Raw genomic sequence first — 22,093 nt, forward strand, 5'->3', positions numbered from 1 at the left:
ATGGTCATGGCGTGAATAAAACTAATTTGTAAGTGTTATTTAATTATAATAATATATAATGTTTTATGTATTCGTCATTAAATGAAAAGAATTGCTGTTAACGTCTTTTCTATTATAATAAAATTGCATTGTGGGATATGTAGTTTCTAGATGATTCTCGTGACGCTGAGTTGACTGCGGAAGTACTGCACTGCGCAGTTTACGTGGAGTTTACAGCGTTATTTGTCCTGAGGTATTCTAATCAAATGTAATGTTATTTTATAGCTGTGTTGATATTTGTCTGTATTTTTGCTAGCCCAGCTGCACTCTACTCTGTCGTCATTATAAAATGACTCTGTTTGAGAACCATAAATGCCTCTTGTCAAAGTAATTAGGTGTACGATCTAATTAACTTAACAGGCTTTCATTAATATTGCAAGAAATTAACAAGTTTTGATTGTGTGCACTGATATTTAATTCGACTTTTATATCATTTCAAGGCTACAAGTCAAAGCACTGGTCCAATATGTCAAAGATGGAAAGGATGAGTATTCTAGGAGTGAGGAGTTTTGGAGTTGAGGATAAAGACAAACAAGTGATCTCCTTCTTCAGCCCTCTCACGGTGCTTGTGGGACCTAATGGAGCTGGAAAAACGGTTTGTATATTGCTGTCAGTCATTATTTACATTTAAACCTAAGACAGCAGGTTTGAGAACCACTGGTCTAGGGGAGGAACACAACAGCAAACTGGATGGTGATGAAACGAGTGTGCTATAGGGATCTCCCAGTCACGTGACCCCTAGCCGCGTGTCAGCCATTTTGACGGAATACTATTGCACAAGCGCACATACATGAGAATGCAGATTATCACGTTTTATGGCTGCGAATTGATTAAAATAATGAATAATGGTCACTGTATTAATTATCTTGAGCCTGCTGAAATGTTCCTATAAATATATTTTCTTTCCAACTGTGCAATCTTAATAATAAATAGGCTAAATATATTTATCCACTAAGCTGCAGCAGTCTATGCTCGTCTTCCCATTAAGTTTTTTTTCTCTTTCTGACATTTCATATCTGTTGTTAAATTTTGGAGGGGGACCGCAGCAAGTTGGGGTAAAAAAAATAGCTAAAAAAATTTGTTAATATGAGTATTGTTATGAAATAGCATTATAATAATTTGTTGCATAGTCTATCTGAACATTATAGCCTACTTTTAATGCTAATATTTTAGAGATGAACTGATTGATCAGCTGGTGACCGGTTTTATGCCGGTCAAATGCACTCGGGCGCCACATGATTAACATTGCACAACATCAGCATCACACGTGCACACGGAACGCACATGTAGGAAACCTTGTGAATTTCGGCCGTTTCAGACCGCAAGCGCGAGCGGCGCGTTACGAGTCGTTCTCCTTTCCCAAACCCCAAGCCTCTCTCCAAGAAAGTAGCCTAATTATTCCAAGGGAACAGAACAGGTACGGCACAAGGCTTCAGCCTTCGCCTCCCTCCGACTTCAGCAGGCTCCTTGAGCTCTTCTGGCACAAAGTGCCGACTGCACACCTGTGTATGGTGAGATATAATTAAATTGTCTCTTCTTATATTTATTATCCATTTCTTTCTCTGTTTTACGTCGGAAGGGAAAGTATGAAAACTAATGATTGAAATAAATTTCGCTTAGGACGAGCACTGAGGGACACAACAGTGCTCAGCTGATGTCCCCTCACAGCGCTGAAATTTAAATGGCTTTTTCATTTCGTTAACTTAAGTTATCATTACTTTATTTTCACGTATTGAATAAATAATAAATTAAATAAATAACTTCTAGTTCAAACTTTATCTATTAAAAACCACTAGAGTCTCAAGGAGTCTTTACCTCACGGATTTGAAGGTGCCGCCCACTAACCTAAAAGTACCACAACATCAAATGACGTTCTACCGCAAGTTTACGAGCTGACTTATCTTTATGCGCGTGCATATAGTCCATTCTCCTCCCCCTTCACATCGGTCACAATCATTTTAATTTATACTTTACCTTTGCAGTTTATATAAACCACACCTCACATATTTCAACAGGGAATCTTGCTTTATTATTATTTATTATGAATTTCTTAAATAAACAAACTTCAACAACATAAGGGCAGATCCTTTGAGCGCTGCTGATGACGCTGTGAAGTGACACTCGAGTGATCAAGTATTCCAATGGATAAAAAAAAGCTTTCATTCGATTCCTCCATCCTCCTTTTCTTTCCTTGCAGCCTTCCCTCGTATCCTACAGGGGGTGGAGCTGAGACGCGAGGAAAGGTAACGAGGATGCACAAATAAGAAATGAGAAGCACCCCCTGTCTCTGGCCCTGTCCCAAATGGCACACTTCATTCACACTTTCGGTCTTGTGGACTTACAATGGCTGCCACATGCGCGTGTCCGTTAAGTCCGTGAGACCGTAGGGTGTCCCATTTTTCATTTTAGGCCTCAGAAGGGTGCTCGCGAGTGCCCCCTTTGCAGTCGATATGTGCCCTCGATGCGCACTTTTGCCGAGCACGCACTGATGCGGACTCCGCAGCAGACTTCTTCCCGACAGTCAAAGTGCCATTACGTCACGAAAGTGCGGACTCGTAGGAAGACCACGAGTGCTTAGTGTGCCATTTGTGACAGGGCCTTTCTCTTGAAGCCAACACGGAAGTGAATTAAACTGCAATTCATCGACTGGCCGCTTCAGGCTGGATGCAAAAGTGAGTCAAATCTGTATCTCCACCATGTTAAAATACTGTGAGCGGGATACATTTTTTTATAACTCAATCGTTTAAATTATATTAAGCCTAAAAGTTCTCCATAATTAAGGGCGTGGCCCTTGAGTGACAGGTGGATTGCGGCTGCCGTCAATACTAGCAGTTTGTCTGCTGTCTGTGTCTGTTAGCGTCACGTCACCTCAACTAATCCCAGCCTCTGAATTTGGCATCTCTGCTATGTTTGTGCTTATTTCATACAATTTAGTTCACGCATTATACCTTCGCCCACGCCGTTGGATTCCGTCGTTGTCGAGTATCGAGAGAACAACCAGCGCTGTTTTTCAGTTGTTTTCCTCTGTGAACATGCACTCATGGATGTTTGACAATTTCATTGCTTTTTGGAGTTCAGATTTAAAAACATCTATAGATATTGAGGCTACACTCGTTCTGCGGTACCGCTGCTCTCACGGAACAGATGGACTAGATATGCTTATTTAACTTTTTAGTGTTACATAAAAAGTACCGTCAGATGAAATCCTGCAAGTGTCAGTGCTTTCTCCCTCCATGCAATAGATGCACACCTTTGAATGAGCGGGGATTTCTGGTGCATTTACTTGAACTTCTTGGGTAATATCTATGGTTTAACCCATTACGAACTGCCAATACCTATGGACATTTGCACACATAAGCCCGCCCCCCCTCAATCACCCCATACCCCATGAAGAGCAGACAATTAGTGCAATTAGTCCACCTCCTCCTACCTGCACTCTGTAATAACTACAGACACTTTAAGATTTTAACGTTTAAATGGATTTTATGTATATATATATATATATATATATTGTCTTTTTTTATTTACATTTTAATGAGAGAACATCATTTGTTTAGCCTATTTGTCTTTTGTCCTGATGTATGTTGTTTATTGTTCCTTGTAGTTTTTGTTACCTTTTTTGTGTGGTGCAAGGGTGTCTCTGTGAGAGAACCCTAAATTTCGTTGTACCTCCACAGTGCAATGACAATAAAGGCTATTCTATTCTATTCTATTCTATTCTATTCTATTCTATTCTATTCTATTCTATTTGAGAGGCGGCCAAAATCAGAATTTAAAATGGACTGAATAAAGCTCTCTACGAACTTGACGTGCGATGCCGCGCTGGCTGACATGCTCATTAATCACTGTCACTCACACACGCTCAGATCAATACTGTAAGTTACTGCATGATAATCAATTTTTAACTAGCAGAATAATAATGCATCACGATATACATAGTCTCACTTTTAGTTATGTCTTTTAACTATTATAGTATTTCGAAGGGCAAAAACATGAACTTTTTAACTATTGGCTTTACTTCAAGTCAGCTATCACTTTAGCGCGAGGCCAGTAGCATATAGCATTAGCTCCTATGCCTGAGCTAACTCGATCACGTCGAGCTAGGGGGCGTGGTTTCAGATAGCCCGGCACCTCACCTCCACACACGCCCCACCTCTTTGCTCATTTCCTGTTATCCGGGAGCATAGACTGTAAAAAAAGATGGACGACGCCCCTTCGCTCTCTTCCATTGGTGAGAAGTGAAGCTGCCAGTGTCCCGATATGGCGCTGACATCTTGGGACCTGAGTCTGCGCAGTAGCGATCTCGGGATCTGAGTCCGCGCAGTAGTTGTGCGCAGTAGTGAGCAGGAAGGAAGCCGTGAAATCAAGGCCCCGCCCTCACTCTCGCAGAATCAATTGCAAGCACACGCTCCTGCACTTTTTTAAATTAATTATAGAAATGTAGATATTAAATTTAAAGCTCCAATCTCCTCAGTCCTCCGAAGATCCCGAAAAAAAGTATTTTGGTGCTTCAGTGACTACTTCGCTCAGAGAACCTGTTAATCACAGCTGTCAATCATCTCTTTTCCTGGAACATATCTCACCATCAGGCTATACTTTTGCAGTCTAATCATCATTTTCTGAAGTCTGGAACGGAGCTTTATGGAGTGGCTTCTTGAAAATGATCTCCAATGGCTTGTGGTCGGACTCAACCTGAATGCAGCGTCCATACAGATATTGGTGAAATTTTTCACAGCCATGCACAATTGCTAACAGCTGTGCATAGTTTTGTGCATAGTTTTGTTCACAGTCTGTTAGTGCTCTTGAGCCGTATGCTACTGGTTGTCCCTCCTGAAGAATCACAGATCCTAGACCTTCTGAGCTGGCATCCACAGACAAGGTAACCGGCTGGCTCACATCATAAAATTTCAACACTGGTGCTGTACTCACTAGCACTTTCAGACGATTGAAGCTGTCTTGTTGTTCACTCTCCCAGTGCCAAAGTGTTTCTCCTTCCAGCAGCTTTCTGAGAGGTGCAGTTACTTCTGAAAGATTTGGGATGAACTTTGCAAAGTACTGCAACATGCCTAAGAACCTCTGCAGGACTGACTTGTCCTGTGGCTCCGGCATCTCAAGAATAGCTGTCACTTTTTCATTGTCAGGTTTCAGTCCGTCTTTGCTCAGCACGTGACCTATGTAGCTGATTTCACTTAGGCCAATCTTGCATTTGTTTTTGTGCAGTTTTAGGTTTATGCTTCTCAGTTTTTCTAACAACTTCCTCAGTCTGCAGTCATGTGAGTCTTTGTCTTCTCCCCACACCAGAATATCATCCATTACATTAACAACTCCTTCCATTCCTTCCAGATGCTGAGACAAACACCTTTGGAACACCTCTGGAGCTGATAAAATCCCACAAAGAAGCCTTATGAAACTGTACCCCCCTAAGGGTGTGTTGAATGTACAGAGTTTAGAACTGCCATCATCCAGCCGGATCTGCCAAAATCCCTGATTTGCATCCACCACAGAGAATATCTTGGCTCTGGGCATTTCTGCAACAACTTCAAGCGTTTTAAGAGGATAATGTTCCCTTCGTATTGCTCTGTTTAGATCTTGAGGGTCTATGCAGGTCCTAATCTTTTGGGGTTTTACAACTGTCACCATACTGGTCAGGACTGAGCGAGAGTTCAAAAATAGCCTCCTCGGCCGGTTTAGAACAGGACGAGAGTTGATTGGCTGTGATATGATCACATGAAAGTTCATAACTGGCTTCTGCGACCGGGTTGGAATAGGACCAAAGTTCATAACTGGCCTCCCTGGCTGGTTCAGGACGGTACAAGAATTAATTGACAGTCTGCTTGGCTGGTTCAGAACAGGATGGCAGTTCATAGATGGCCACCGTGGTCGAGACAGGATGAAAGTTCGTAAATGACCTCTGAGGCCGTTTCAGGGCAGGACAACAAGGGTTCAGAGATGGTCTCCATGGCTGGTTTAGGAGAAAACAATAGTTCATAATTGGCCTCCGGAGCCGGTTCACGACAGCATGAACCCAGCACGACTGCGGCTGGGTCGAGACTGGACAAGAGTTCACAAACGGCCTCCGTGGCCGATTCAAAACAGGACGAGAGTTCATCGCTAGACACTACCACCGCGCCAGGAGCTGAAGCGAGTGCCACCGCCTCATGAGGTTCAGCAGCGTAGGCCGCCACCTCTAGGGAAATTGAGACAGCTAGATAGAAATCGCAAGTATTTTTCTGCAATTGTTAACATAATTGAGTTTCTTGTTTCAAACACGCTTCCTTTCAGGGCTTCATTGGATGCTTTTGACACAATGGAAGAGGCGGGCGGGCCACCATCCTCCCCTCTTGTTTGTGTTGATCTGCAAGATGTGTGCAAGCGCGCTGCAGGGAAACTAAATATTCCGTGGCCGACCGTGGTAGCAGAGACTGCAAAGTCTCGCAATGAGGAGAAGAGGCTGCTGAGTGCAAAACAGGCAGCACGACAGCTCCTTCCTGTTTTCCCAGAGCTCCTGGAGGAGGTTGCAGTTACGTGGAAGGACAAGCCGTTTACCAGCAAGATGCCAGTGCAGGGTGGCTCCGTTCTCGATGTGGAGGGGATGGAAAAGGAAGGCCTTCTCCGAATGTCCCCCATGGAGCCATTAGTTGCCACGCACTTGCAACCGAAGCGCACGGAGGCTGCAAATCCGACCTTGCCATCTAAAGCTGGCCATTCGCAGTCGAGCATGACGGAACGCGCTTATAAAGCAGTTGCGCTCTCTGTCAGGGCTATGAATGCGATCTCTTTGCTGACCGCATACCAAGCGGAGCTGCAGGACGAAGTGTCTACCATACCAGGTCAGACACAACACGGATCTCTCTCTCCGTCTTCAGAGATGCGCGGTTGAAGCTGCTGGGAAAGCCATGGCCACAATGGTTATCCAAGAGAGAGGATGATGGCTTAATCTCTCTGACAGAGAAAAATAAGCCATTCTGGATGCACCGGTTGTTGCAGAGGGCATTTTCGGCTCAGCTCTGACACTGATGCAAAAGAGATGCGAAGAAAAAAAGAGGGATGACGAGGCCTTGCAACTCTGTATGCCAAAAAAAGACACAGACTGCACCCCCTCCGCCACCCCGACAGACCTTCACGCAGGCTATGGCCCGCCCACCTCCCAACTTTCACATTCCGAGCAGAGGGTCAGAGTGGAGTGCAAGATGTTCTGTGGGGAAAACAGCGCCTGGTTGGGCCGGGGGAAGCAGAGCGGTGAAAAGGACAAGACACGGTTCAGTGGTGCACACCCACTCGCTAGTCACAATAACTTTTCATGTTCAAAATTGAGAACAACAGAGAATGTTGGAAAACATAATGCCCCAAAAAATTTGGCTAAACATGTTCACAGAATACATTATAACATCACCTCGGGGAGCGATTGATCCCTTAGAGGTGATGAGCCACTCAGACTCTGCTCAAGCGCTAAGTGCCCACGCATGCGCAGTACAGACCAGAAACTCGTTCATGACTCAGCCACACGATGGCACCAGAACGCTGCAAATAGACAATTGGCGAGAGTGCATACAGTCCCGCTGGGTATTAAAGACAATACAATTCGGGTACAGGCTGCAGTTTGCCACATCCCCCCGCATTTTCAAAGGGATAATTCATTCTCCAGTGCAGGGAGAATTACAGCACATTCTTCAGGGCGAAATCTACTCTCTGTTGAAGAAAAGGGCGATAAGAGTGGTCCCACACGAGCAAAGCCACAGTGGGTTTTACTCGAGATACTTTCTCGTCCTAAAGAAAGGAACTTGTGCCCTACGTCCCAATTTAGATCTACGTGCACTGAACAAATACTTAAGGAAGTACAAGTTCAGAATGCTCACTCATTCTACACTCCTAAATCTGGTGCGCCCGGGCGATTGATTTACATTGATCGACCTGAAAGACGCATATTTTCACATAAACATATATTCACCCCACTAGTAATTCCTGAGGTTTGCTTTCCTTGGAGTGACATACGAATACCTGGTTCTACCAATTGGCATGTCTCTCAGCCCGAGAGTATTCATAAAATGTACAGAAGCAGCCCTGACCCCGCTCAGGGAAAAAGGCATTCGTCTCGCTACTTACATAGACGATTGGTTGGTGACAGCTCAGTCAGAGCGAGAAGTGAGAAATCACACAATCATGCTTCTAAAACGCATTCAGAAACTGGGCTTAAAGCTAAACACCGAAAAGAGTGTTTTGATTCCCGCACAGTCTATAACATATCTGGGGCTGTCACTGGACTCGGTGACAGAAAAGTCATAACGACGGACGCGTCGTTGTCCGGTTGGGGGGGGGGGGGGCATTCTGTTTCTGTGCATTCACAAGGGCAGGATAGTGAATGGAAGATGGGGTCATCATCTGACCAATCTTCACATAAACTATCTGGAAATGCTGGCCGTGTTTCTAACGTTGAAGCATTTTCTTCCTTTTCTGAAAGGGCATCATGTTCTTGTGAGAACGGACAACACTACAGTTGTGGCATGTATAAATCGACAGGGAGGCCTCAGATCACTTCCCTTGCACATGCTGGCACGCAAACTGATTTTGTGGAGCCATGCCAATCTTTCATCCCTGAGAGCGACGCACGTACAGGGCGTCATGAACCAGGGTGTGGATCTGCTGGCCAGGGGAAATCCACTTTACGGGGAGTAGAAATTGAACAAGGAAGTGGTTGAACAGATCTGGGAAATATACGGCAGAGCAACAGTGGACCTGTTCGCATCCCACGACAATGCTCAGTGTCCTCTGTTTTTCTCTCTGAAAGATCAGAGCGCGCCTCTGGGGATAGATGCGCTGGCACACGATTGGCCCTGCACTCTCCTTTATGCCTTCTCACCGATAGCGTTAATATCCCCAACACCCCAACACTGAGGGAGGAGGGATTAAAGCTGATATTAATAGCTTTGAAGTGGCCAGGGAAATACTGGCTGGCGGAGATCATACGTATGCTGTACGAAGACCCGTGGTCTCTCCCGTTACGCAGAGATCTACTGTCGCAGGCAGGGGGGAAATCTTTCATCCCCAATCAGAACGCTTGGCACTATGGGCCTGGCCTGTGAGTGGTTAAATTTGAATACAACCGGTCTGTCTGACAATGTCATCAGAACCATACAGAATGCTAGAGCTTAGTCGACTATGTCTCTCTATGAATGCAAATAGGGCGTGTTTGAGCGCTGGTGCGCAGCTAAGCATGAGATTCCTTTTCAGTGCTCAGTGGCAGTCGTTCTATCATTTGATAGACCAAGGGAAAGCGTTTTCAACCATAAAGGTGTATTTGGCCGCTATTTCTGCTTGTCACATAAGTTTTGATAATAAAACCGTGGGGCAGCATCCTTTAGGGCGTGTGCAGGTTCATGAAGGGCGCGCGTCGCGCTTTGCCAGTTTCAAAACCGCTTTCCCCTTCATGGGATTTAGCACTGGTACTTGATGCTCTCTCAATGTCTCCATTTGAGCCACTGGACAAGATTGATTTAAAAATAATGTTGTTTAAGACGGCGCTGCTGTTAGCCTTGGCTTCGGCGAAGCGCGTGAGATTCACGTGTATTCAGTGCATTCAGCATGTATGCAGTTCATGCCCGGGGATGCAGGGGTAGTTCTGAAGCCTAATCCTGCATTTATGCCCAAAGTAGTTCATTCTGTCACTCCTTTTGAGCTAAAAGCTTTCTATCCACCACCTTTTGCTTCATCAAAACAGCAAAAGCTAAATGAGTTGTGCCCAGTGCGTGCTTTACGCATTTACACGGAAAGAACCAGAGGGTTCAGGGAGAGTGATCAGCTGTTCGTATCTTGGGTGAAATCAAGAACGGGGACACCGAGTTGGTCCTCGCCGCATACATTTGCAAGGTTCTATAAACTGGATGTTACAGCTCAAACTTTAGCACATGCAGTATTGAGCGTTGAAGTTGAGTCATGATTCAGGACTCGTCCAGCCCTAGAGGCGTTGCTGTGGTTGGCAGGAGACTTCGAGGCAGGCTATCTGGCAATACGGGAGTTAGAATATCCCATAGTGAGACACCGAAATGTATGCTTGAAAGAGAACAACAGGTTACTTGCGTAACCCCGGTTCTCTGATAGCATTAAGTGAGGTGTCTTACCAGATCACCCTGCTTGCTGTGTGAAGCGAGGAAGAGGTGTGCTTGTTTTGAATGTCGTAATGACGTAGTGCTGCTCCTCTTATACTGAGGGGTGGGGTAGACACTCCCAGATACTACGTCAAGTCTGCTAGCAAATTGGGGCGGGCGTAATGTAATAGGACTTCTAAGGAATCCGCGGAAGGGGCGTATCCCATAGTGAGACACCTCACTTAATGCTATAAGAGAACCGGGGTTACGCAAGTAACCTATTGTTCCCCAAACCGGAAGTGCCACCCATAATTCAAAACGTAGTAAGGTCGTCAGGAATGAGGTGGATACCCTTACATAGGGCAATATTTGAAGGGACAGCCATTTGTACTGGTGTCCTAAACCATAGTGGAGTCGACATCATTAAAACACTCATTCAATCCCACAATACACCGCAATAACGACTAACGAGTGTACTGATGTATGCTCAACGGCTAGAGAATACCCATAATGCACTGTGAGAGTCGCATGCTGAATGAATTCCCACGTCTGACCAGAAGATGAAGCCGCAGCTGAATCATCCATCCATTTTCCAAACCGCTGGTCCAATGTGGCCACAGCATTATCAAGCAGGTATAAATTTATATTATATAAATCACAAAATAAATCTTTTCATTACTACTGGAGCTGCTATGCAGCTTGCTACATTTTAAATGATTAAGCAGCACAAACCATGCATTTTTACTGCTCAGATAGCTATCTGATTTATCAAAACAATTCCATTTACACCTGGTCACATATAAATGTGTTTTCGCAAAACAGATTTAAATCTGATCTTCAATTACCATGCTATATGCAGATTTAATGGAAAGCAACAGAGCTTCATTTTATTGATCATCATTCATTCAAAATCAAAGACCGCAATAGGTGAGAGCGGCAACAGCACTGATAAGATCATTTAGTTTCTTTTTTTATTATTATTATTATACCTTTATTTAACCAGGAGGTCCCATTGAGATTCAGAATCTCTTTTACAAGAGAGACCTGGCCAAGGTAGCAGCCAAATCACAACAAATGCATACATAACAAACACCAAATTACATTTTCACGATAAAAAAAAAGTACAAAATGTTAAAAATAAAAATATAAAACACAATGAGACTCTTTAAGAAAAACAAGAACATGTCTCCATCACAACACTCTTTACAGTAGTTTTAAATTCATTTATGGAAATAAGAGTTTCTAACTTTAGCTCTTTTTGTAGATTATTCCACCCCCAAGGTGCTAAATAAGAAAAAGCAGTTTTTCCCAATTCGGTTTTAACTCGTGGAACATTAAAAAGGAACCACTTTGAGGAGCGTAGCTGATAGATACCAGAGCAGACAGAGAGGAGGTTACAGAGGTACAGTGGAAATTTGCCAAGTATAGCTTTATAAATAAAGATATACCAGTGCTGTTGTCTACGAATTTTAAGTGATGTCCAACCAACTAAATCATAAAGAATGCAGTGATGGGTAAGGACTTTGTATTTGTTATGAATCGTAGTGATGCATGGTAAACTGAATCAACATGACGCAGGATGGAAAATGCAGCATGCATGTACAATTTATCTCCATAATCAATAACCGGCAGAAAAGTAGCTTCCACAAGTTTCTTCTTAGCACTAAAAGTAAAGCAAGATTTGTTTCTGTAATAGAAGCCGAGCTTGACTTTAAGTTTCTTAACTAAAGCAGTAATATGTTCAATGAAGGAAAGCTTATCATCTATCCATATCCCCAAGTACTTGTATGAAGACACTCTCTCAATTGATTTCCCATCTAATGAGAAAAGGCCACAATTGTCAAGTAGCTGTGCTCGAGCTTTTGAGAAGACCATAAACTTTGTTTTCTGTGTATTTAAAACCAGTTTTAGACTCAATAATGTGTATTGCAATGCCTGAAACGCAGTCTGAAGTTCCTGCACTGCTACTGAAATGGTGGAAGCCTGGGTGTAAACCACTGTATCATCAGCGTATAAATGTAATTTGGCTTGATCTCTATCCAAATCATTTATAAAAATTGAAAACAGAATGGGTCCTAAGATTGATCCTTGAGGGACACCTTTAGTTATCTCAAGAAAATCTGATTTATAACCTTCAGCATAAACACATTGAGTACGATCTACAAAATAATTCTGGAACCATGCAACAGCCTTCTCACTTAAACCAATTGAACGTAGTTTGGTCAATAACAATCCATGATCAACCAAATCAAATGCCTTAGAAAGATCAACAAATAATGCAGCAGAATGTTGCTTCTTATCTAAGGCCCCAATAATATCATTTGTCACTAATGTAGCAGCAGTGATAGTGCTATGGCCACTTCTGAACCCTGACTGAAAATTATTTAGAATGTTTTTGTCAGTCAAATACTGTTTTAACTGTACATTCACAAATGATTCCAAGATCTTTGACAAAACAGAAAGTTTTGATATTGGACGGTAATTATTCAATTCTGATAGGTCTCCACCTTTATGTAAAGGGAGAACATAGGCTGCTTTCCAACTTTTAGGAATGGAGTTTGAAAGAAGACTCAAATTAAAAATATGCGCTATGGGCTCAGCAATAATATCAGCTGCCACTTTTAAGAGAAAGGGATCCAGATTATCTGTACCTGCTGACTTTTTGTGATCAATGTCTCTGAGGGCTTTATGAACTTCTGAAACTGAAATCGGTTTAAAATTAAACAATTCCCGATTTACATTTTCAGATGCTGACATGGCAGGACATGGGACAGATTTATTTACGGTTTGATTAAATATGAATCCAGCCTGAATAAAGTGTTTATTAAACTGATTGACTATGACTGCTTTGTCTTTTATTTCATCTGAACCAATAAGAATCTGTTCTGGGAGGTTTGAGGTCACACGTGCACCCGACAAAGATTTAATTGATTTCCTAAACTTTTTGATTGGTACATATTTATTTACAATGGAAATAAAATTTAAATGAAAAAAAATCCCATGCCAGTTCAGCATCCGAAAACAAAGACACCCTGCTGAGTTCACTATGATACAGATCATGCAGAAAAGCCTGTTGTTCAAAACTTTTAAAATGTCTTTTTAGGATCATGTGCGGTTTTACCTTAGGGATTTTTGTATTTCTTACACAAGCGACTGCACAATGGTCACTGACGTCATTACAAAATACGGCAGTTGAGGTATATTTATGAACTGAGTTTGTTATGATTAGATCTAGGAGAGTAGATTTTATTTCTGCTTTGGGATTTATTCTTGTCGGTTCATTAATAAGTTGCACTAAGTTTAAGTCATTACATAAGTCTTTAAAACAATCAGAGTTCCCAGAAAGCCAGTCCCAATTCATATCACCCATAAGAATAAATTCAGAGTGATTAATTTCATGTAATATTTCGGATATAGATTGGAAAGCATCCTTTGAAGCAGATGGAGGTCTATAACACCCAACTACTGTAATATCAGCATCTTTTGAAATATTCACTTTCACGGTCAGAATTTCAAACTGTTTAGCTTTAGTTAGTGACAGGGTTACCGAGCTTATAAACTTGGATTTCACATATATGGCAACCCCACCTCCTTTGCCAACCCGATCAGTTCTATAAACTTTAAAACCTTCAATAGAAATAAGTTCATCAGATACAGATTTTTTAAGCCAGGTTTCAGAGATAATAATGATATCAGCATTGGTTGTATTAGCCCAGATCTTAATCATATTTAGTTTCTTTACTTTTAATGAAGATGATTGTGTGTTAAGCGTCTGCGACTTACTTTCACTTTGATTTGCGATAGTTTGCACATTGGCTTGATGAGTTTCTCAGCTGCTCACCTGTGGTGATGCTGCAGTAGTGCCGTCATATCTGGCTATACATGAATATCAGATGATGTCACCAACGTCTCCTCACTGACGTCACTCACTTCTAGAACTTGTCTGCCGCCATCTTGAGTACCTGATTCACGTCAGTCGCAAAGGAACTAGCTAGCTATGCCTTCAACATGTGCGGTAGGGTGCAACAACAAAAAAGGAGACCCCAAAATATCCTTTTACAGGCTACCTCAGGACGAAAAAAGATGCCGTATTTTGCGGGTGGGACGAGTGGGACATGTCCCCACCACTTTTGAAACATCTCGCGGCAGGAATGTACCAATACAAATAATCAAAACATCTCCAGTTAACTAGCAGAGCATTCATTTCGTTCGTTTGTTAAATAAGAGGCGATCTAGCGCTGAAATGTGTTGTTTCTGAAATCAAGTGATCAAAGTGCTCGTTGCCGCTGCGATCAGTGGTGCGGATACTGTGTTGGTTTGTGGCTCGCGCACAGTCTTCACTCGGATGCGTGCTTCAATGTGGAGAGACTCTCTATTTGTTCCGGTGAAATTACAAAACAAACTGCACACAAACGTGTCCCTGCCTGATATACAACCACTGATAAACATAATCGGTTTTGATAAAAAAAAAAAATATATATATATATATGAGTTCGGATTAGAACCCAGAACCCAGAACCTCTGACACGCTTGGCAAAAGTTCTGCCCCTGGACCATTTAAATACACGCTTAAATTAGTCGGATCAACATATAATATAATTGAATGCCAGGATTGGTTGTTCGGTAGCACCGGACAGAGGCTTGAAGTACGCATCAGGTATCGCGTAGGGATCGCGTTATAACAATATTATTTTTTGAAAGTAGCGTTTCGTTTCATGGCAGTCGAGGTGCGAAATGTTGTCTTTCGTAGCCATTTACTGTATTCGTACGAAGCTGTAAATAGTAGCAAGCTAGCTAGTTTATGCTTGTCAGTACCATAGACAGTACTAGGTAGGTACTCAAGATGGCGGCAGTCAACTGGAAAAAGAGCGGATGACGTAAGAGGTCACGTGACTGATATTCATGTATAACATGATATATAGCCTATAGACCTTATGTAGCCCCGCCCCTTTTCAGCGCTGCGCTCGTTGTCTTTTGACTTCCGGTCTGTATTTTCACAGCGATTTTGCGTGTTTATTAATGAACGGCTCGTTTTAAAATCTTCCCGGTTAAAATGCACGGACACGGAGCAAGAAATGAGCTCTTATAGAGAGAGGATGAGCTCCCATGAAAGCAGTAAAATAATACACCTGTGGGGGTCTCTAAAAATCATCAGCACCATTAATATGTAAGTGTCTAAAATAAATGTGCACAGTTCAATTAAATGATAAATTTCGCCCTCTTTAACAATACAATACATTAAATGTACGAAGCAAACTTTGTACAAAGCTGAAAAAATCTCAACAACAGTGAAATAAGTTCGCATTATTTATCTGTCAATCAGATGCATGTAAAAGTGTAGTTCGTTACTATAGCAACAGTGGGCTCCCAGCACATTTTCGGTAGAACGAATTTTTTTTTTTTTTTATTTAACATATTAACCATACACCACTCATTTTTATTTATTATTATTTTAATTTTTTTTACTGCCACTTTTTTATTCATACTGTTGTAAATCTCTTTTTAATCGGACCTCTCACTTAACCTTCTTTGCTTTCAATTATGAAATGATTCAAATGAAAAGATTCAAATGATCTTACCTGGTCTTACTTTTCAAAATTAGTAATAAAACAATCGCTCTTGACAACAGGGAAAGCTAGTATGTTTGCTTAGCATACCGTCAAACACTACAATTTATGAGTTTAATATCATGTTTTGCTCCAAAAACACAATACATGTCAGTCGTGTTTAAAGTGACTTCTGTGGTTTCATGTTGCTTCTTAACACAGAGTGAGAATATATTATTTTATTATATTCTATGATACAAGCTATGTTGGTAAGTATAGTTCACCCAAAAATGAAAATTAGCCTATGATTTACTCACCCTCAAGTCCTCCTAGGTGTATATGACATTCTTCTTTCAGTATACAATCAGAGTTATATTAAAAAATATTCTGGCTCTTACAAGCTTTATAATGGGAGAGTGAATGGCTGGAAAAAATTAGGAAAACAAATTACTCCACTCGGCTCCAGTTGGTAAATAAAGGGCTTCAGAAGCAAAGCCATGGGTTTTTGTAAGAAAAATACCCATATTTATAACTTTATAATCTAAAATAACTAGCTTCCGCCAGACGACCGTACGCATACTACGCAATTTGACTTGCGTCACAAGAGTAACCCGTGATGCATGATGTAGGATGTAGGAGTATCGTAAGCTTTGAAACCTCTCGCGGTTTAAACAAATAGGGCTGTGCAACAAACTGAAGCTCCTCTTCTATTATATAGAAATACTCCGACATTTCTCTTCAAAATGGCTAATTCGTGACCGATGTTTTGTTTAGCTCTTTCCTCTGAGCTTCCACGTTCGTCATTACGCTGTGTGTCAGGTCACGGGTTTTCCACCGTAAATCGATGTGTACGGCCGTCTGGCGGAAGCTAGTGATTATAGTTTATAAAGTTTTAAATATGGGTATTTTCCTTAGACAAACGCATGGCTTCACTTCAGAAGGCCTTTATTAACCCCCTGGAGTAAAAGTGGAACACTTTTATCATGGATGGATGCACTTTTTTGGGCTTCAAATTTTCTCCAGCCATTCACTGCCATTATAAAGCTTGGAAGAGCCAAGACATTTTTTGGACTGATTGTATTCGTCTGAAAGAAGAATGTCATATACACCTAGGATGACTTGGGGGTGAGTAAATCAGGGGCTAATTTTCCTTTTTGGGTGAACTATCCCTTTAAAGACTTATACATCATTCTTACGAAAATACCTGAGATAGCTTGATGAACAGATATATTATCGCTATCATCTGTTTGTCTTCATGTTTCATCAGTTAAAACATCTCTATTTGCATGTTATTATATCCATATAAGGCATTTCTTGAAATGTCATAAGTTTTATACTTCTATGAATCTCACTTGTGGACTTTCTGCATGAGGGATGAATCAGTACTGGGCTTCCAGTATGAATGAAACAGATGACATGTGAGTGTTTAGCGATCCATACCGCTATCATCTCCCCATTTTGGGTAAAAATAGAAAAATAATACTAAAGTACTTTGTAACGTAGTTACTTTTAGTTTTTAAGGAAACGACTTATTTACTCTTACTTGAGTCATATTATTTTTCAGTACTTAAGTAGCAATACTTGGTAACACTTTAGGTAACACTTTATTTTACAGTGTCATTGTTACAGTGTAATTATATATTCAAGTACTGAGTAATAATAATTAACAACATGTACTTACTATAGGGTTAGGGTAGGTTTAGGATTTGGTTGAGGGTTAATTGCATGTAATTATGCATAATTTACTCGTATTACTATGGTAAGTACATGTAACCTATGTAACAAGGACACTGTAAAATAAAGTGTGGTCCCACTTTACATTAAGTGGCCCTAATACCTGTGAACGTACATGGTAACTACATGTGTACATAGTATGTAACTACAGTGTAATTACAAACTGGTACATCGTATCCACAGCTGTAATGTTTGTGTAACTACACATGTAACGACCCACAGAATGGTATGTGTAAGTACACATGTGTAACAGGAATTATGTAACTACAATTTTGTAGTTTTTTACAACAACAAAAAAACTACATTTGTAGTTTCTACAAATATAAAGTGTGTGAACATTCGCCGGTTCCCACCTCCTTCTTCCCATAGCAATATACCTTGTTACAGCGTTTTTAGAGTAACCCTTTCTCCATGGGGCGCAGGAATAAGGTGGCTATTAACTATTTCTTTTTATGAATTTCCAGACCATCATTGAGTGTCTCAAATACATCACTTCAGGAGACTTTCCACCAGGAAGTAAAGGAAACACCTTTGTCCACGATCCCAAAGTAGGTCCTTGACAGGAGTAATTCAAGTAAACAAATATAAGCTGTTATAGAAATGTTCTCAATTACACATATTTTTGCTTGTCTTATTAAACTTTTTCAAACTTGCAAACATTGTTTCGTATTGTCAATGCAAGAGCTGGGCAGTATGACACTTAGTTTTTAAAGAGTTTTAATTATAGATAATGTTGGTCTGTTGTAGGATGTTCATGAAACGGATGTACAGGCACGGATCAGACTCCAGTTTAGAGATGTGAATGGCGATGCTGTGGTAGTCCAGAAGTCTATGCAAAGTACACAGAAGGGAAAGAAAACTGAGTTCAAATTCCTTGAGGGTTTCATCAAGTAAGTTGTCTTTTACTAGTCTCTTATACTCACCAAGGCTTCATTTATTTGAGCAAAAATTCAGTAAAAGTAGCAATACTGTAAAAATATTATGTTCCCATTCACGTCACGTTTGACGTTACGATGATACTGATGTAATGGGGTCTCGCCTGGGAGACCGATCACCTCCAAGTGGTAACAAAACGAGCCAATGGACATTGGCCAGTGAGATTTGCATGTCGAATCACGCCCACCCAGACAATACGGTTATAAATAGGACCGGTATACTCAATTCATACATACTTTGCTTCTAAGCTGAGTGGTTGTCAAGTGATCGCTCATTTCTAGATCACCTTCACAGAAGAGTGCAAATTTTCTAAAGAAAATGAAGAGAGCAAAACAGCAATTTGCATTGCTATTAGGAGTTCTACACCAAAAACAGCAATTGTTATTGCTACTGTTTGCTTTCCTTTCAGCTCGGAAACCATTCCCTCACCAGCTGTAGCGTCTGGAGTCATTGGCTCAGTCCGTAGTGACCTGGACTTTCTCGAGGTATCAGGAAGCCCTGCCATCACTTCCTCTTCCTCTGTAGTCTCTGCCGAATTCCAAGCCACATTCTCCATCGTCGCCTTCTTCATCTGTGACCGCAACCCAGCCCTGGTTTTTCGTCTTTTTAGCGCTGTTTTGTGAGTTGATATCCCACCGCTGACACCACTTTGGGGGGAAGGGAAAAAGTAACTGGAGTCCAAAAAAAAAACAAAAAAAAAACATGGCTTACTCACACAGCACTCTAATGCAGGGTGTAATTTATTTACAGTGACAATGAGTAAGACAGTCCACAGTGAAGTATATTTGTACATGTGTGCACAACCTGTTTGGCCGACGCAGCGTTTACCCGCCGAAAGACAGACTACTCCCAGACAACAAACAAACAAACGAACGAAGACACAAGGACAAAACACAAGTGTGTGTGTGTGTGTGTGTGTGTGTGTGTGTGTGTGTGTGTGTGTGTGTGTGTGTGTGTGTGTGTGTGTGTGTGTGTGTGTGTGTGTGTGTGTGTGTGTGTGTGTGTGTGTGTGTGTGAAATGATCGGTATGAGACTAGGCTGAAGGGAAATGTGGTGCAGAGAAATGTCCGTGAGCCATCGGTCTGGCGTGAGGAGTGCAGTCTGGAGTGAATTGATTTGCGCAGACATAAATTTAGGTATATTTTGCGGCACATGGGAGAAAATGAAGACTCTTACGCTCACTCTTACATCCAACAACAGAACACCGGGATTGCTTACAAGACACTGTCACTAGAGCTGCTCGAGCGCAGAGGAAATGGCGGATAGCGTACAACTCGCTGAGGGCGGAAACTATGGTAATGCAGGACTGTCAGTCAGCGGCCATGGGCGGGGCCTGAGCAGTATGATGTCACACTGCTCAGAGAATCAAAACGGCATATCTAATGAGACTGCTTTGGTTTAATGGGGATTAAAGTAAAAGGAGATGGTGGATTTTTATCATTGTTGGGTGATTGTGTTCACACACTGCCAACACACATTAATGTCCAAATACCATGTAAAAGTGGATTTTGCATAATAGGTGCCCTATAATATTCATGAGGTGAGACATTGCTATTAAAGGATAAGCACCCAGCACTTCGCCCACACATCGCACCAGAACCGTTTTTGGAACCAAAACGTAGGAATTTCGCACGGTTCCAGCATTTTTAAAAAAACACTTCCGGTTCTCGGTTCCCAACCCTTTACTCCCACTTGGCCCATGAAAAGTGTAAATTATGTTCCCTGTTTGAAGCACTTGTTTTCTTGTTGGATGTTAATACATCTTGACCTCTCTTGATGTCAGGCACGGAGAGAAAGAGATCCAGAGCTCTAAATGTGCTGAACTAGACCGTGAGATGATCTCATCCCTGGGCGTCTCCAAAGCTGTCATCAGCCATGTCATCTTCTGCCACCAAGAGGAGTCCAACTGGCCTCTCAGTGAAGGGAAAGCCCTCAAGCAGAAGTTTGATGAGATTTTCTCAGCCACAAGGTATTTTTATCTGGACAATGGCTTTGTCACTGAAGCTTCATTCATTAAAAGGGTCATATTGTACTTTTTATTATTGTTCTTTTTTTTTTTTTTTTTGAGGTCCACATATGACTCTTTGGTAAAATATGTTTTAGTTTTTCCTTTTACATCCTCTCTCTGAAACTTAGAATTAGACGATCCCCTTCACAAATGCTTAATGGGCAACAGCACTGAATGCCTTTAATTTTTGTCTAGTAATTTTTATAGCAATAATGCTTTTGGAGTGTGAAGGATGTTTTCAGTCAGTTTATGAGTTCATCAAGTTATTTTATCTCAAAAGATCTAGGAAAAGGTATTCTTGCTGCATAGATATATCATCCCCATAACAGCATTCAAATGAAGTTTTAATCATTAATATGTAAAAAAACTTTGTGCAACCTCTTTTTTCCAAGATAACAGCTCTGAGTTTTCTCCTATAATGCCTGATGAGTTTGGAGAACACCTGACAAGAGATCAGAGACCATTCCTCCATACAGAATCTCTCCATCCTGTTCTCCGTTATAAGATTTCTAGCACAGGCTGTCAGGTTTAGATTATTATCTGTTGGTATTTGATCGAATCCATGATGCCATGTATCTGAACAAGATGTCCAGGACCTCTGGCAGAAAATTAGGCCCACAGCATTAAAGATACAGCAGAGTATTTCATTTTACACATGGGGTACTTTTTTATCCCTGTGTGCACCAAACCCATCTTAAGTGTTTGCTGCCGAAAAAGCTAATGTTTTTGTTTCATCTGACCATCTGGACATCTTGTTCAGATACATGGCATCACGGATTCGATCAAATACCAACAGGATGGAGAGATTCTGTATGGAGGAATGGTCTCTGATCTCTTGTCAGGTGTTCTCCAAACTCATCAGGCATTATAGGAGAAAACTCAGAGCTGTTATCTTGGAAAACAGAGGTTGCAAAAAGTATTTAATAAAAGGGGGCAAACAATTGTTCCCAACGTGTTTTGGAGAAAAACATTTATTTCATAATGTGATTTTCCCCACACTTTCAATTATTTTACTCCAATGAAAGGTTAGATTTTTGCACATTTTTTAAATAAGATATCAAAAGGATTTAAAATGCAGATTCATTTTTTACAGCCATATTTGATCATATTTACCAAGGGGGCAAACACTTTTTCACACCACTATATATATATATATATATATATCCTACAAGAAAACATCATCCCATTCCAAAGTCTTTTTAGAAGTTTGATATGTGTATATAATTATTTCTTTTCCCCTTTTCCCCTTCATTTAATGCATATTATTACCCTATAAAGGACTGTTGTGTATTATCTACACAATATATGTTTTGTAAATACTGTAAATTCTCAACAATCATGCCAGAGAAGCTTTGAACACTATGGGTCTAATTCTGTAGGCCTACACCAGTAGATGGCGATAAATGAGTGTCTATTTAAACAGACTTTTTTGCATATTGGCTTGTCCTGTGGTGTCATTTACTCATATTAAGCTGGCATTACAAATGAATGGCCGAAAATAACCAAAACCTTTTGATTAAAGGTACATTATGGTATTGGAGACCCTGAAGAAGTTGAGACAGAAGCAGGCCCGGACTGTTATTCTCTGCAGTACGGACCTCAAGTACCTAAAACAGTACAAAGATAAAGCCCTAGAGATTAGAGAGCTGCTGTCCACTAAAGAGGCTCAGCTTTCTTCCTCCAAAGAGAATGTCCAACGCATCGAGAATCAGATTGACCCACTGAAGGCGAGACACCAAGAATTTGTT

At 41.3% G+C, this 22,093-nt stretch overlaps 1 pseudogene across 1 annotated transcript in view; it reads left to right on the top strand.

Annotated features, from left to right (window-relative positions):
• The first annotated feature begins 212 nt into the window (after positions 1-212).
• The window catches only part of LOC309477578 (DNA repair protein RAD50-like), a 50,612-nt pseudogene continuing 28,731 nt past the window's right edge, over positions 213-22,093 (top strand). The window contains exons 1-6 of the transcript in view: positions 213-232; positions 480-634; positions 17,866-17,949; positions 18,149-18,291; positions 20,121-20,306; positions 21,868-22,072. The product of the transcript in view is annotated as a DNA repair protein RAD50-like (transcript). The remainder of the gene's footprint in view (positions 233-479; positions 635-17,865; positions 17,950-18,148; positions 18,292-20,120; positions 20,307-21,867; positions 22,073-22,093) is intronic.

Source organism: Leuciscus leuciscus (assembly GCF_965113295.1).
Source record: "Leuciscus leuciscus genome assembly, chromosome: 16".
In the NCBI taxonomy this organism is placed as follows: Eukaryota; Metazoa; Chordata; class Actinopteri; order Cypriniformes; family Leuciscidae; genus Leuciscus; species Leuciscus leuciscus.